At 39.7% G+C, this 18,233-nt stretch overlaps 1 protein-coding gene across 1 annotated transcript in view; it reads right to left on the bottom strand.

Moving 5' to 3' along the window:
* LOC106055813 (muscleblind-like protein 2a) overlaps positions 1–18,233 on the bottom strand; it is a 293,711-nt gene that overhangs the window by 173,500 nt on the left and 101,978 nt on the right. The window contains exon 3 of the mRNA XM_056012958.1: positions 4,450–4,564. The gene's annotated coding sequence lies outside the window, so the exon portion shown is untranslated. The remainder of the gene's footprint in view (positions 1–4,449; positions 4,565–18,233) is intronic.

The raw sequence follows: 18,233 nt of genomic DNA, 5'->3' as shown, positions 1-18,233 counted from the left end.
CTCTATTACTGTTCATCCTAGAATGTGCCCACATGTTATGACTTCTGCATGTGCTACATCACGTGCTAGCTCTTGTTTTGTTACGCTCCTACTTTGGTGCTAGATTTAAATTTCCTTTCTTTGTCAGTACATTGATTCTGAAAGCCTCTGTATCATGAAGAAGAATTGAAACATCTTCGTTTCATTCAAATAAACATTTGTTTCACATGCGCTGTCGCACCAAGCTACATTTTTAACCGATACCAGTCTCTATTTGGGAGGCACGGTGGCTGAGTGGTGAAGCGCTTGGTTTCCGAACCGAAGGTCCCGGGTTCGAATTCTGGTGAAGACTTTCGGGATCTTCTGAGTCCACCCATTACTGACATTAGTTAGGGAAAGTAAAGGCGGATGGTCGTTGTGCTAGCCACATGACACACTCTTTAACCTTTACATCATCTACCCTATACATCACAAGGTCTGAAAGGGAAACTTTCCTTTCCTCTAAGTCTCTATTTGACTTCATTAAGTTTCAACATTTCCCATGACATCGATATCTGAATAGTGATTACAAAGAAAGAATTATGGCTTTTTAGGAGTTATCGACTTCATTCATTTTCACGACCTGTGTCTCTGATATGGAATGTAGTTGATCTTCATGTTCAATTTCTGGATTGTAAGAGGCCACATCTACTGTATCTCTAATAACAATGTCGGATGCAGCGTGAAGCTCTAAACCAATGTATCTCTAATAGCAATGTCAGATGCAGGATGAAGACCTAAACCAATGTATCTCTAATAGCAATGTTAGGTGCAGGATGAAGACCTAAACCAATGTATCTCTAATAGCAATGTTAGGTGCAGGATGAAGACCTAAACCAATGTATCTCTAATAGCAATGTCAGATGCAGGATGAAGACCTAAACCAATGTATCTCTAATAGCAATGTTAGGTGCAGGATGAAGACCTAAACCAATGTATCTCTAATAGCAATGTTAGGTGCAGGATGAAGACCTAAACAAATGTATCTCTAATAGCAATGTCAGATACAGGATGAAGACCTAAACCAATGTATCTCTAATAGCAATGTCAGATGTAGGATGAAGACCTAAACCAATGTATCTCTAATAGCAATGTTAGGTGCAGGATGAAGACCTAAACCAATGTATCTCTAATAGCAATGTCAGATGTAGGATGAAGACCAAAACCAATGTATCTCTAATAGCAATGTTAGGTGCAGGATGAAGACCTAAACAAATGTATCTCTAATAGCAATGTCAGATGTAGGATGAAGACCTAAACCAATGTATCTCTAATAGCAATGTTAGGTGCAGGATGAAGACCTAAACTACTGTATATCTAATAGCAATGTTAGGTGCAGGATGAAGACCTAAACCAATGTATCTCTAATAGCAATGTCAGATGCAGGATGAAGACCTAAACCAATGTATCTCTAATAGCAATGTTAGGTGCAGGATGAAGACCTAAACTACTGTATATCTAATAGCAGTGTCAGGTGCATGATATTAATTGATTCATTATGCAGAGCATCTTTCATGCTTATAACAGGCTCAGTGACTGGTTCAATCTCTGTTGTGGTCCAGTGAGGGAAGGGGGTATCTGGGAGAAGGTTTTCGAACTCTGCGCCCCCTTGTTTTAGGTAGCCAAATCATTCTGGCCTCTCCACCACACATCCATGACATGCCTTGTTGCTGTGTCCGACACCTCATGACTGCAGCCTAATTATCCATTTTTCTACGACAAGATCAACCAATGCATTTAATAATGATAGTCTTTGTGTGCATCTCTTTGTTACATTTCAAAGCAGAACTCCTGGAGTGAACCATCCTTGCCACACATGTCTAGCCTGTGATCAATACTAGCACCAATTTACTTTCCCCACACTAGTGTAATATCAACACGATGTCACTCTATGCACACATATCAAGCAATTACATTTTTTTTTTTAGCGACAGCCAAGTCAGAGAGGCCCGCGGAGTCACGGATTTTTTATCTACACATCTACTGTTCGATCATGTGAGAACCTTCGATCCAGAGCCTGTGTAAACATAGAGAGCATACAGAAGTGTCAATGTTACCCTTGTTATACCTGGGCCAGACCTGTATCATAGGCTGACTTGGCGAGTGTAAATACTCACTGGATTTTAATAAGTAAAATTGTGACAGTCAAAGAGTACATTCACTACATCGATGTAGGTACGAGCCACATTCCCGAAAGTACATGTGGAACTTAACAAAACACTAACTAGAAGTAAGAGACTTTGCTTTGGTGGTCTGGAAAACTTAACAAAACACTAACTAGAAGTAAGAGACTTTGCTTTGGTGGTCTGGAAAACTTAACAAAACACTAACTAGAAGTAAGAGACTTTGCTTTGGTGGTCTGGAAAACTTAACAAAACACTAACTAGAGACTTTGCTTTGGTGGTCTGGAGTAAAGTTTCATTGGTTGCACGTCTACGGCTCCAGTTATAATTAGAGGATATACAATTTGAGAACATAAAAACCAAGCGTTAATCCACAGACAGCGCAACAGTTACTCACCTACTGACCCAGTGGCTTAGCTAGGATGAGGGAAGTGGGGATCCTAATTCGAAAGTCCCGCACTTGAGGAGTCCCCCAAATGAATGTCATACTTTATATATTTTTTTACATTAAATATCAAATATTACGTCACTGCCATGTAATTTTGCTATTCCCGTGGAGTCAAAAACACTAGACAGCATTGAGCTAGAGGATGTTATAGATGCCTCTGCCGCACAGAAAGCACGACGTGAGGCTATTGAATTGAGATTTTGTGCATTATCTCGCAAATAAACATCGGTATCTTATCTTATATAATACAGGCGTTACTTCAAAAAAAGAACATGATTACGTCCTACAAGTCATGCATTCAGTCATGCATGTTAACCAATGACCTAAACTCCGCCAAGTCACTGGTTTTCCTGGTTAGCTCAAGCAACCCATTCTATGTTCTAATAACACTAGGGAAGAAGGAGCTTTTCTACAAATTTGTCCTACTATATGGTACGAGGAATGTGCCTTTATCTTTGTGTCTTTCTGAGTATTTTATTAAATTTTATTTTGTATTTGAAAATTATGGTTCAGTGTTTTATGTATTATTCAATACAAGAGTTATTGATTATTTTTTGATAATTTAATAATATACTGTACCTATTGGAACTTAGACTTGTATATTTATAAAGTGCATTATTTCATGTCACCATGTCTAATGTTAAAATGCAGAGGTCCCTAAAAAGGTCAAGTCCCCCCCTCCCCTGGTCCCCAATCCCTAGCTACTCTACGGTAGTAACCTAGTCTTTTGTTTTTAGTTTATGGTGAACGATTTTCCATTGAGGGAGTTCACATTTGAAAGTATTAAAAGTATTCCTTCATGACGGGCTTATGAAGTTAGTTTTTAAATTAAGTTTCTTCTTGTTCTATTAGCTTATGTCGAGGACGAAACAAATATTATTATGATGATAAAATGGAGAAGTCATGTCTACATGGTTGTTTTGTCATAACATGACTTTGTTGGAAACTAACAGGTTGAGCCAAAACTACCAAAGTCTACATCTACCTCCCAGATGATGTTCCATAAATTGACCCAAAACTACCAAAGTCTACATCTACCTCCCAGATGATGTTCCATAAATTGACCCAAAACTACCAAAGTCTACTTCTACCTTCCAGATGATGTTTCGTAAGTTGACCCAAAACTACCACAATCTACTGCTACATCCCAGATGATGTTTCGTAAGTTGACCCAAAACTACCAAATTCTACTTCTACCTTCCAGATGATGTTTCGTAAGTTGACCCAAAACTACCAAAGTCTACTTCTACCTTCCAGATGATGTTTCGTAAGTTGACCCAAAACTACCAAAATCTACTGCTACATCCCAGATGATGTTTCGTAAGTTGACCCAAAAATACCAAAATCTACTGCTACCTCACAGATGATGTTTCGTAACTTGACCCAAAACTACCAAAATCTACTGCTACATCCCAGATGATGTTTCGTAAGTTGACCCAAAACTACCAAAGTCTACTTCTACCTTCCAGATGATGTTTCGTAAGTTGACCCAAAACTACCAAAATCTACTGCTACCTCCCAGATGATGTTTCGTAACTTGACCCAAAACTACCGAAATCTACTGCTACCTCCCAGATGATGTTTCGTAACTTGACCCAAAACTACCAAAATCTACTTCTACCCCCCAGATGATGTTCCGTAGATTTGGATAGAATTAGAAAGATGAACAACGAACGTACGTTTCATGTCAACTGCCCGCCACAGCACGCCAACCAGTGCGTTCCAGTCAAAGTACATTCACGTGCAGTACCCAGACCCAATAGTTTGTAACCAAGCGTGTAGTTAACATTGCAGGTTACAAAGAATCTGCTCACGAGCCCAGCCTATGACAATGACATCCAACTACGTATCAATACTCACAGACTTAGTGATCAGTCAAGCGCATCCAGTCCATTGGAACGTTGAACTGTCAGTGAAGTCCTTGGCACCGAGAAGTCAGTAAGTAAAAACTTGTAGAGACACATTCATCTGGGGACTGAACAAAGTCAACAAGTTTAATGGTTTGAACACAAACACGTGAACTATTTAGTCGTCAAAATTTGAACAAGTAGGTTTGTAAGTTAAAAATCAAACTAACAAAAAGTTACTTAAAACCTATACATAGTCTGGATGCCTGCAATTTAGTTGTCAGCTCAACAATAGCGAAACAGAAATCTTAGCGTAAAGTGGCAATATTAGCAAACACAGTTTGAAACAGAAAGAGAAAATCCATATGTATTGACGACAGTCTAAATGAAAATTAGATATCTATGTCTGTAATGCCCAACCTATGGCCAGCGGGCCATATTTCGCCCATAACACGGTGCTAACATTCCCTTCCAACATAATGAAGCCACGGAAGTTCAGTTTGATTAGACTCGAAAAGTTTTTGCGGACTCGCGACGCGTGGGCCGGAAATTCAAATGGCACGTAAACCGAAAATTTGCGGGCGACACTAACCTACGTTGAGAATGTAGACCCATCATATATACTATAGTTGAGTCTGTTATACATCAAGATATGTGCGAACTTTGCTTTTGAAGAGAAGAACTATCCTATACATTAGAACTCCCACGATGAGTCAAAGCAATTAGTTTAATCATCTTTTAATGTTCTTTTTTAGTTTGATTACACAATTGAACAATTTTGACTTCGTCATTTATAAATAATATTTTGATTCAACCCACTGTCGTTTGCCCAACCACAAACCAACAAACCACAACACACCCACACACGCACCCACACCCACTGCTTGTAATGTGAGGGCTATTTGTGAGCAATCTGTATCATTTGTATCATCAAGTTTATCACCATAGACATTCTTGAATTCTTGTTTCTATAGTCCAGGATGTGCGTGTGTGTGTGTGTGTGCAGGTAACCCACGTGTAAGTGATCTAAAAAAAGTGTTCAGCTAACTGAAAGCCAGACCTAGACGATATAAAATGTCTCTAATTAAAGTGAGCTGTCAATTTTTTGCGCCATCATTGCAGATTAACAATTGATTTCAGAAAGTCGTTTCCCCTCTAGAGTTATGGTCGTCGGCTGGGGGAGGCTACCGTATAGTATAGGTAATGAAGTAATAAACCATTTCAGCCCAGAATGCCTTATCTCCCTCCCCCCCACCTAGTTATGATAATTGCGTTAAGAAATAAATCTGGCCCAGACATCCCCCCCCGGGGGTGATCTACTTGGGTTTGCTGGAGCACACGTTTTTACCTGAGACTGTCACGCAGTGAGGAGGTGAGAACATGGGGAGGAAGCGGTTCACGAGGGCAACCGAGTGTAACCTCCTCTTCCTCCCAGTTTCAGCCTTACTAGACACTATCAGTGACTAACTACCATACACAAAAAAGGGAAATGAATGCGTTGGTAATACTATGCTTTGTTTAGGAGTTAAAAGTACATGTAATATTTAGAAATACTACAACAGGCCACCTCCAGAGCTCTAAAGCATGTACTTAAATAAAGTCAGTGAACTCATGAGGATATATGTATATCTCATTTGATTTGCCCCCACGTAGTAGGGGTGCTGTGACAGCATAACCAAAGCCCTCTACTCTTTCCGGTCAGCAGCTGCCCATAGCAGAATATCAAGAGAGATGCCGGTACATGCTGGCTGCCTGGTCGTGCGGTATGCCCGCTGGACTGTCGTTCGGTCATCTCAATCGTCCCGAGTTTATACCCTGCCCGCTGCCAACCCCGTCCTCCTGCGGCAGTTTGGGCTAGATAATCTTCAGCTCTGAAGGAACATACGAAACATGTCAAACATTGTTACAAACATGTGTTCATGTTGTGCAGCCAGACACTTCTTAGTGCTTCCTCCACGGCTCCACTGTACCTTGAAGGATGATTTCTGACAGCGAGTCACGTCCTACAATATCACCGAACCAGCTCAGAATTTGTCTCCCTACAGTATTGAGGGCTTCTTCCTTTTTGTCCGCTAGAGTATTGGCATGTAAAAGTACAAACGCATTTTCTTTTCCTTGTTTTGTCTGTAGCATTAACTCTCAAAGGCTTGCATTCTTCGTTCAGCTCCAGAGTTCAGCGTCCAACTTTCCATCTTTCGATCACAAAGAAAGTGTGTGAGTTAATAGTAAGTTTTGACCTAAGAGAAGTGCAATCAAATATTAGTCTTGAGTTCACAGGAATCTTTATTTCTAGGAACATTCAACTTAATCATGTCTTCTTTTACACTGGATGTATTCTTAATGGCTTTGACTGCATCAAATGTGGGGAAATGTGCAGGTTAGAAGGGGATTTGTATGGTCATGTCAAACACTGCACTGATTGTTAGGAATTGAAGACATCGCCATTCTTATTATGCTGCAAGTCTGTACATTGATTCACAGCAGTAGTTATAACCTGTATTCATTGACAAGATGCTCTTTGGTGATCAACTCATTGAATAGTTATCATGAGTTGGTGAGGAGAGATTTGCATTGACAATACCTGAACATTTGTATAAGCTAAGCTAAGTGACTGAACCGCAAGATACCGGTAGTCTATTGAGAAATCACTATAGATACGTACACTCTAGTGTTGAAACTTTACTGGTACAATGTTAGTTTTAATTTCCTTTGATCTCAGTTATAGAAAGACATTGGTCTAACTATTAGCTAATTCCCTTGATTTAAGTTATAGAAAGACATTAGTCTATCTTAAAGCTAATTCCTTTGATCTCAGCTATGGTAAAACATTGGTGTAACTTATAGCTAATTCCTTTGATCTAAGTTATAGAAATACATTGGTCTAACTTATAGCTGATTCCTTGGGTCTCAGTTATGATAAAACATTGGTGTAACTATTAACTATGGACGTGTCCTGCTGTCATCACCCTTATTTCAATAATTGCCACACTCCCAAAGGCAAACATCAGGAGAAGAAAATGTTCTAAAAACAGAGTTTCAAGGGAGTCTGTGTTTCATGATCTACCATGTTTTTCAAGGGCTTGTCTTTCCTGGCAGGCGGCGAACAAACTTTGTCGGTTTTCCCATTTCCCACATACTATTTCAAAAAATGGGTTTAGATTCCAGCACTCTCACTAGAAATCGTGTCCAGAATGAGAGAAAGAGAGAAGAGAGAGGGAGAGAAGAGAGAGGGAGAGAAGAGAGGGAGAAGAGAGGGACACGTGTCAATACTGACCTTGTCTGACCGGATGGTGGAGTGAGTTGGTCTATTGTGTCAAGTTAGTCTGTCAGACCGCTTGATGGCCAGGGGGAGCCGACTAACTCTCGGGGAAAGGGGGAGTGTGGTACACTGGTTCGTCCGAGTTCTTACAATATTGGCTTTTGGGCGCATAACATGAAATGAAAGTTGTACCAGAAACAAGTGTAGCACTCGACACGGCCTCGTGCGATGGTACTAGCTGGACGTGAAGATGTCATCACATTCATAAAGCAGACAGCGACACCCGGTCGAGTAACTCCGCACAAACGTTCGCATTTAACAGGACGCTAAAGTATATTTGCACTCAAAGATTAGAGACATAGAGAGCGTTCTGTCCAATGTGCTGTCTTCTCAAGTCTAGTCTATACTTGGATTGAATGGTACGAGGAATACAAAGTGATCTCGTCCACATTAACAGCACAAAGAAAGTCTCTGCGTGTTTGGAGACGTAGTCCGGTGAAACCGTGAATAGTGCAAAGTCTTTAACCAATGAACTAGTGAGGAAGTCACGAAGAAGGGGACAAAAAAACACTTTGGGAAATGTTGGACAAGTAGATCAAGCTTGTGTGAGAATAGTGTTGCTGTTGTGGATGTGCTGGTGTTGCTTTGGTGTGTTGTTGCTGTTGTTGTTAATGATGCTTTTGTTGTGTTGTTGCAGTTGCTTTTGTTGTAAAATTTTTTACACGTTTCGGATGTTCTAGTTCTTTCTCAGAGTTGAAGATAATTTACTTCCTAGTCCAAACCTCCCGCAGGACGACGGGGGATGGGAGCGGGCAGGGTTTGAATCCGGGACTATAGATAATTTCCAATTGTTATATAGAAACTTCCAAATTGAAACATTTCAGAGAGATGAAATAACAAAGTCAAAATTATTGATTTGTACTAATGAACTATATACCAAATATTTTCAAGCCTAACACTCCACCCCACACGCGACTTGTGCTATTTCTATTTCATAGTGGGCATGTTTTCAAGCAGGCGTCAAACAGTGCACGTGCAGCAGACGTAGGTAGATGGTGAGTAGAAAGAGAATTTATTTTTTTTAAAGCATTACGCATTCCTTTGAAAGCTAGAGAAAAAAAAACCCTCTTTATTTCGCCGTGAAGTCTGTGACAAGATCTAACTAGACATGCAAGGCTCATCACTCACTTAAATAACCCATCTCGTTACACTTTAGATCTGTGCGTGCGTGCGTGTGTGTGTGTCTATTGATCAAGGTAATGTAGTCTACATCAAGGCACTGAAGACAGGCGTCATACAAACGTTTATTCATCATACTGTCTCGTCATGCCGTGACGTTCTCAGACCGAAGAACACAATACCCAAACTTAGAGCATACCCACCAACAAATTAGTCCATCGAACTAAATAGACTGAGCAACCAGAATCCCCCTCCCCCCAAGAAAAAAAAACAACGGATTGTTCAGATAGGTATAAGAAATGTTTCTGCCAGTGACTCACGCTATTTTTGTCTCGACTCGCCAAGGTGTAATGTCAGGGTGAAAGAGCGTAAGTAAACGGTTCTCAATTCGGAAACTGGCTAAAGCTAACAGAGCAGATAGGAAAACCTAACCACCAATCGTTCGCACATCCAGGAGTTGAACGTCTGCGTTACCCAAACCTAGTGGAAGACAAACGACTGGCTTCGTTCTAGAGCAGCTCGACAAACATTTCACATTGAATTACAGACACGACTCAATCCAATATGGTCTTAGCGGAGTCCTGTGCCAGTGTCAGAGTGGGCCCGGAAGCCATAAGCGTAGACTATATATATATATATATATATATATATATATATATATATATATATATATATATATATATATATATATATATATATATATATATGTATATGTATATATATAAATATATATACATACATACATATCATGGAAACGGTCTCATCCATCTCTAAGGCTGTAGGCCTTATTATGTGTACAAAACATAAGTACGTAAGTACTAACATTTTGATAGTTCGAGACCCAAAATTGTCTTGTTAAGAGCTTTAATGGTCATTGATATGAAATAGATGCCTAGAAAGGCTTCCGAAATATTGAGTTTTAAGTTCTAGTCTATGAGAGCAAGGTAATCTCATATAGCGGGGTCCCCAACAGTCGCGGGGCCTCTCCGCCCCCTAAGGCTGCCTCTGATTCTGTGAACATTACATCAAAGTTTAATGAGTGGTCAAAGTTCATTTCAAATACCAAATCTAGAATAATGACAAAAAATGTCATTGTCATTCCTATATAGATAGTATAACGCCATTGCTAACAAAAATCTTTGATTATGTTTAAAGATGAGCATTCTTATTTATAAAGACTTAGTCCTAAATAATTGGATAAACCTAGTAAGGCATTAAAAAACAAAATTCCCAGAAGTTATAATAATTGTCTAGCCGACCATCACTTTAGTTTCTGTTGTACAAAATTATGACCGCATTGAATTGAGATGGTAAAGTTAACACAGAGATATGGGGTAAACATTGAGCTGTATGTCCTCTAGTTGTCTGGCTAGGACTGATGATGTCCCGTACTTTGGAATGAAGACAATAACCAAATAGAAATAGGAAGCTTAGAGGAAAAAAAAAAAAAAAACTAAAAACTTCAAGCTGGCTTCAAGTCAACCTATCCTTAGCTGCCATTAGCTTTAAATGACAATTGTTGGACTACGCTACTATTTTTATGTACAAAGTATATTCCGCTACTAAACTGGTGCATCTATAGGTCAAGGCTTGATCATGTAGAAACCTGCTTGAAATGACGTAATGTAACTATAGCCATAACTGAAGAAACGACTAGAGCAGTGTTTCCCAAACTGTATTCCGTGGAACCCTAATGTCCCGCGAGGCCTGACTTGGTGTTCCATGAACTACTGGAATAATTAACTAGTAAGCCGCCACGTGAATGGATCTCCATGTCCCACCCATAGAAACAGGGACTTTTTTTAAAATAATGGTTAGATACTGTTCAAATGTGATCACTGTAGGACTTCAGTATCTGGTATTTGGTCAGTTCGCCTAACGAATGTTTCTCAGTGTAGGTGCCAGGAGTTGAGCTTATTGATGTGGTGGGAATATGAAGTCAAGGACTCTGAAGCATATATGAGTGAAGGCAGGAATACAGCACTGTAGACTTGAAGTTTTGTAGATAGGATGAGTTCTCTCCGTTGCTGTTACTTGACCTTGAAGTCTGCCTAAAAGGTAGCACTAACACGTGCAACCCGGAAGTCTACCTCTACATCTAGGTGGAAATACGCTGCTTCCCAAAGAGACACATTAACACCTATAGATATATTTTTTATTAAGCAAATAGAGAAAAAAAAATCCCACCTAAAAGAGTAAGCAGTGTTCTGCTAAATACTCCGAATGTGCGACATGTGCCATTATGGAACCAGTTTGGGAAACACTGCACTATAGAATAGAATCAGACCCAGAAGTTGGACAGTATATGCTCAGTCTAAAAAGGTTATACCATTACACTGAGCCGAATTGTTTTAGTGTAGAACTCATGCAAAAGTGGGTCTAGATCTGCATTGCGCCCTTTCTCACCTGGCTCTAGGGACCTAGCACGTAAGTTAGCTGAATATCAGCAGCATCAGATTACAATGGTAGAGCATTGACACATTTATATCTACACCTAGATGCACCCTATAATTGTGGGTGTGTAACGGAGAAATAGCACATGCAAAATTATGAATTAAAAACATCATTTTTCTCAATTCATACAAAATGATCTCCAATGATGTATATCATTCTCAATGTCTTACATTAGCTGTTGAAGACCAAATTTCAGAATAGAATTTCTTCCACAATCAAAACCACAAAATCAGCGGTGTCTAAAATAAAAAGACGTATCCAGCAGACGAATTAAATGCCAAGGTCAAGTTGTTGGCCCATTCGAACAGAGAAAAAAAAAGATTCAGACGTGTCTAATTAAAATGGCGATTATGAAAAAAAAATGTTGTTTTTTTTCCTGGTTTTGTTCACACTATTCAGCAGTTTGATTAACGGACTGACAGCAATCGTAATTAAAAAAGAGAGAGAAAAAAAAAACTGGTTGGTAGAGGGAGACTATCAAGACTTAATTCAACAAAGAGGAAGTGAGATTACCTCTCAATGTCAGGAATCCTAGTGCGCATGTCAAACTTCAAACTTATGATTTTTTATATTTTTTTTTTACCTTTAAAAAAAAAGGCAGTAGAAAGGTAAATCTAAATATGAACAGCAGGGAAAGGGGGTTGGGTGAAGAGTTGCATATCAATAAAGATGCCTGGGTGTCTGATGGAAAGATCTAGATTATGACTGCAAGAGAAAGACATCACAGCTAGGTTAAATTGCTGGTAAATCTAAACAATTCTTAAAAGCGGGATCATTGGATCAGATCAAACCAAACTAGGAACTTCAGCTGGTAAATTTTTGTGCATTAAACAATGCAAGGCAAAGAAAAGCAAAATTGTTGAGGCGTTAAAAAAAGCAATACTTTCGATGTCTGGATGAGTTCCAAAGTTTTGTAGTACTCCATTGAAACAATAATACAAAATCAAAAGTTTATAACGTGTGTAGTTCTATCAATTAGTTTGAAGCAGTCATGTAATTAAATTTGTAACAGATCTAGACTAACAGTAATAACTCTGTGCGATTAGAAATATTGTTCCCGATTGTTGAAGTGAAGCGCTATTTCATGCTCCCCATTCCCCCTCCCCTCCGTAGAATGAATCCTGGTTAAGTGAACGTACAGATCTACAACACTTTATAGTCTTCCCATTATAGGTCTTGGAGCTCTAGGTTTAGAAGACGATTCGCCAAACTTTCCTGAACATAAAATTTATCTTGAATCAATAAAGCCTTACATCCTGAAATTCCCGAAAGCGATAGTACTTTTAAAACTCTAGTCAAATTTAAATCTATATTTATTTTTTACTTCGGAAAATTATAACGTCCGAACTAGAGTTTTCCCCATGTGGCCAACGAGCTAGTTAATCTTTTCTCATCTATATACACCAACTGTTCAATTTATCGGAAAATCGTGAGAGCCATTTTTGAGGTCAGCGTCCAGGTTCCACCCTCCATCCCCCCCCCCCCCCCGCTTCCAGGGTCCATAACGTTCTGACTTGTAAAAAACAATTCTACATATCAATGCTATTAAGGTAATGGATTCTTAATTCGGAAACTGGAGCAATGTTGTCAATGTTCAATGTTCTTATGAACCAGTTTCTGGAATGCATTGTGTATATCTCATGCCGTTGTATGGCAGTTTGTTCGAAATCACATCCAAGCGAACACATCGTGAATCAGATTTCAGTTACCAGTATATAACATATGCAACCAGAAATAATCCTCTCCTAGAGAGTCTCTCCTATGGTCTCAAATCTCAAGGAAGAGACAATTCAGTATTAGGGATTGGGGAAAGTGGTGAAACTACCGTACGACTTAAATCTATAGTGAGCCTCTGGAACAAAGGAGGTGCAAGAAAGACAAAATAAAGACAATTTTTTGCTTTAGGGCCCAATCACATTGACCTAAATGATTAGCTAAGCATCCTCCCAGAATCCCCATGTTGTTTATGTATTGTTTTGAGTAACGACTTGGATAAATAAATGTGCCCCTCGTAATGACTGCTACTAGAGAAGCAGAGTAGTCCATCAACCCTCTCAATTAATCCTCCGTCATCCCCCCGAGGCAGAAGTCAGAGAGGAGCAGATGAAGTGGAATCTATAACTTCTTTCCCCAGCACTTCATCTCCGAGCCAGCAGACGTGTACGATATCACTGGCAGATAGAGAAAGCTATTGTAGATCCAGGTGTGCCGGCCGTGGCCTGGCACTCAGACATGTCACTCCTGTACAGCAATGATGACAGGCTGAATGACGACATTGTCATCGTCACGTGACAGGAGAAAGAATGGAGAAAATGCTGAAAAAAACGGGGGGGGGGGGGAAGAGCGAAACGTGAGCCACGTGGGGCGAGTTAGATAAAGTGCACGGCAATGTTTTGACAGATCAAAAACCAAGTCGACACCGGAAGAGACAAACGATCAAAGCGGAAGTAACAAGGAAGAAGACCATGTGATGTGTTGTACTCGCTTGAGCCGTTCTCTTCATTCTGCAGAATTTAAGAAGAGTTGGTTTCTTACAGTAAATCAAATGTTACGGAGGAATCCAACTTGACATTTCCAGTCATCGAAGGTCACGTCATGAATTTCAGCAAATCTAACAGCACCACAGATTTCTGAACATAAATACTTTGGCTCATACCAACAGCCGTCAAAGCCAAATGGTGATCTCACAATAAAACTATCTAAGTCATTAACTTGAGCATTAAATTTTAGTTTTGTTGGTAGTTTACTGGGATATGCAGAGAACAGTCTTTACGATAAAAATACCTAAATCATTAGCCTGAAATCTTAGAATTGTTGGTAGCTAACTGTGACAGTGGACAATCTTCACGATAAACCAAGTTTTTGCGAGAAACATTCAAACAAGCCCCTGTTACTAGTATGGGTCGACGTGTGAATCAGGGATGCCCAAACCAAAGCCCGTGACGCAGTGCTATCCTGCCTTTCAAAACTTCTGCCTGCATAATGAGGAAGCAGCTCTGTTCCATTGGATCGAATATTTTCTTAGCGTCGATGCGGCCGGTGAGACTCGTGTGATAGAAGTGTATTGGACCCCCATGCGGAAATAAAGTTGGACCTCAACCTGTGTAAATAAAAGAATATATAGGCAGGTTCTGGCCTCGTGTTCCGAAAGTGTTTGAGACTCGCTGCTGCTGCTGAAGCTCCACTTTCTGCTCCTACGTGCCGCCAGTAAGTTATCACTTCATCACGCTGATGGCTACGATTTCCTTGGTGCAACACACGATCTGCAGTTTTGACATGTGTACACATGGAGGTAAACACAACACACCAACAACATCATCAGGATGTTTGTCGATGTGTTTAACGATGGCATGGACAATCGACAGCAGGGGGTGAGTGAAAAAAGGGGGAGGAGAGGCGCGGTGTCTTGAGGTGAGTCTCTGTCCCTCACACAGTTTGCCCACTGGATCACAATTTGTATTACTTACAAACCTCAGTCTGTTACGTTTTAACAATTCCCCAGTGGCGAGCGACAATCTCAAGAATGCACTTATTGATCCTGAAGCTATGCGAAGTTAATCCACCCCCAACTCAACAGCCTCCCTCCCTAAGTAGGTCTCAAGCTGCTCAGTGTATACAACAACAAAATTCCCCCCCCCCGCTCCCTCGTAGCGCCCGGCGCCTCCTCACTATTCATGTGTAAACTAAATGGTCCCAGGGTGACAAAGAGACCGACAAAGTTAGCCGCATAATGTGATCATTACTTTCTCCAAAATGAATGTTCCATGGAAACCAGGTGAAGAGCTATCTGGAACTTTGTGTCGCCCCCCGAAGTCTCGGAGCGAATTAACCGTCTGAAGAAGTAGGGTGTCTCTTCATTGATCTCCAGTCTAATCCATCAGACTATCAACTAGACACGACTCCATTGGCAATACAATGAATTATTAGCAACTACAGTTGTGAGCCACGCTTAAAAAAAAAATTGGTTGAATTCCAATCATCCTTCTCTTCTCGTTATCCTCTAGTGTTGTTTTGAACTTTGACAACTGATATCTCATGACAATAGTCTGACAGGCGCAATGCTAACTATTTAAGCAGAGTGAGGCAGAAAGATCTCCCACATTTGGAGAGGGCACTGAATGGGCTGTAGGGACAGGAGAGGTGCGGGACAGGTTTTATTCGGTAGGCTAGGGGCTGTACCATTTTCAATTCTTCGAATAATTTCTCTTTCTTGTTGACAACGCATCATCATGAACTGGACAGGTGGACAGCGTGGCTTGGTTGAAACGTAGAACGAAAACAATCTATTTGTAATAACGACGATTTGAGCTCGGCGAAATGCATTTTACCTAACCTAAAACGATTGTTTAACCCATTAAAACAAAACCCTTTACATGTACTTTTCAAAATACAACTCTTTTTTTTCTAGATAGAAAGGTTCATTTGATAGATTCTTTCAAAATTTGGGAGATATGTATGCCCCACACTGTATTAATATAATCTAGAGTGCTGAAAAATGTTATAATTATGATAGTGAGTTTTATGTTACAAAAGATCATCGCCAGTTGCTTTGATTGATTAATTCTCTTCAGTTCTTTTACTTTTGTAGTGTTAAACAAATAACACTATTTTTGTTTTCCAGGTAAGACCTTCAACCCAACTACAGGGGATCAATATGACTTGAGTTTAATCTTCGGACCATCATGTCGACATTGAAAGCGTATTTTACACTCCCAGGCCGTGCACTTTTGTGTGTATATATATATATTATATGCATAAATAGCTTAGCATAACATGGAAGAGTCTAGGTCTAAGTAGCTAGCTTATACCCATGGCTATACCGTGCAATAGAAAAGTAGGAAAGAAATGTACTAGACAGACAGAGATCTCTAGATAAGCAACTCATAGAGGAAAATGGCAAAAGATAAGTTGATGGAGACAGACTCTAACAGGCACACAACTCTTCTAGTTGTCATTCATCCCTTTCGGAACTAGTTAGCTCAAATGGTGCAAGACGCAACCAACTGGTAAATTTGTTTTTCAAAAAAAATATTCCAAGTATTTCGAATCAATGACGTAGAAGGAGGTTAAACTCGCCATCTTTAGGCAGTTCAACCCGAGATCGTTTTTTAATTGCATACATACATACATACATTGAATAGCTGGGAAGATTTGACAAAAAAAAAAATAAAAAAATGCACAGACAGAGAGGGGGTTTAAGAAGGGCGCCAGTATTCTATTAATATCAAAACCTCATTGAAGACTGGTCCTGAGGATTAGGACAACGTCACAGATGGTGTGGAAGATTGTAACATCCCGAGTCGTTTCACAGCTCACGTCTGCACGCCCGGTGTGAGTGAATGACTAAGTCTCATGAATACTGATGTCCGCTCCACACACACAAATAGACTTTGGACAAGGGGTTAGGGCGACAAGTCCAAGCTAGTCGCCAGGGCCTCTGGCCTAGCACCAAATGTTGCCAACTGTGAATCACGGGAAGTTTTAAACTTTTTGTTCAAGGGGCGCCTTCATTCTTAGCAGAATAACTCGAGTATACTTTCACAATGCACTCTCTCTCAGTGCTTCTCTGAACTGTAAAGGTAAAAATAGGTCTACCACATTCATTCCCCTTACCCCACCCTCCCTTTATACTTTACACATGAATCTATACAAATATGTAACAAGGCTCAATATAATAAAATACACAATAGATTATTGTAATATCAGATATAAATAAGTAACATAAAAAGTTGTAGTTTTTTTGTTACAATACTTCCTTTATGGAGCTGAGAGCATTTAGTAAGAGTGATTATTTTGCTCTTAATTACAAATGAATGATAGATTTTTTTTAAAAAAAGGAACATTTTTCACCCCGCCCAAATTCCCCCCCCCTCCCCCGCCCCCCACGAAAAAAAAATCATGGTCAAGCGAAAGTAAACATTATACAGAGAATATACAATTCTAATGATAGGCCTATACATCGTGGCTTACAAGACGGATATCTGGCTAGAAGAAGAGGAACATGAATATATAATTGGTCAAATTTCTAGGAAAATCGTTAGAGCCGTTTTCGAGATGTGTCCATCCACATACCAGGTTTTGCCGATGAAGAAAAAAAGTAAAAAAAAAATGTTTCAAATGAGGGAGAAGACGGTCGGCTAGTTACTCTAAACACAGGCTTTTCTGATAGTGGCTTCAGCACAATGCCATCCATGAATTACGCCTTCCCAAGAACTTACAACAAACTGCTTAGCATAAATACATGTTCAAGTCATTCCACAAGTCATTGGACATACTGACCTTTTAGATTGACAATTATGCAGTTGTATATGACATAGTGTAACAGCGCGAGAATGTGGCATTGCTGTAAATGTCATCAAATCTGATCGGCGATGCCGTCAAGAGAAAGTAACTTTGAAATTATTTGTGTTTACCATTTCTAAAATTAGCTAATGAAAAATGTATAATTACTTTATTAATACAAGAACATGTTTTTCTCCAGACCATTTGGTAAAACTGAAAATATAAAGGCTGGTGGATGGGAGGAAGAAAATCTGTCTATAGAATTATTTTTTTTATCAATAAATGGATCAATTCTTTTTTCTGTATTAATAGTTGCTCGAGGGGGAAAAAACAGCTTTCCAGAACTTCACCATTGATGAACTAGAGTCACACGGCAGCTGCAGTCCAGCTTTCTGCATGCACATCACTGCAAGCAGCATGGCTAGTTGAAGGCAGGTAGGTCTAGCCATACTCAACTATTGGAATGATTCAGATCTAAGTAGCGATTCAAGTCTTCATGACGTTGTCATTTTCTTAAAACATCACAGAATATACAAATCTTGTAAGCATTGTAATTCAAGAAAGACTGTCGACAGAGTAACAGGTCAACAGACTAAAGGATGTAGGTAGATAGGTATTTCCAG

The sequence above is a fragment of the Biomphalaria glabrata genome, chromosome 15 (genome assembly GCF_947242115.1).
Source record: "Biomphalaria glabrata chromosome 15, xgBioGlab47.1, whole genome shotgun sequence".
In the NCBI taxonomy this organism is placed as follows: Eukaryota; Metazoa; Mollusca; class Gastropoda; family Planorbidae; genus Biomphalaria; species Biomphalaria glabrata.
The sequence above is the reverse complement of the archived record's forward strand: the minus strand, read 5'-3'. Positions and strand labels throughout refer to the sequence as shown.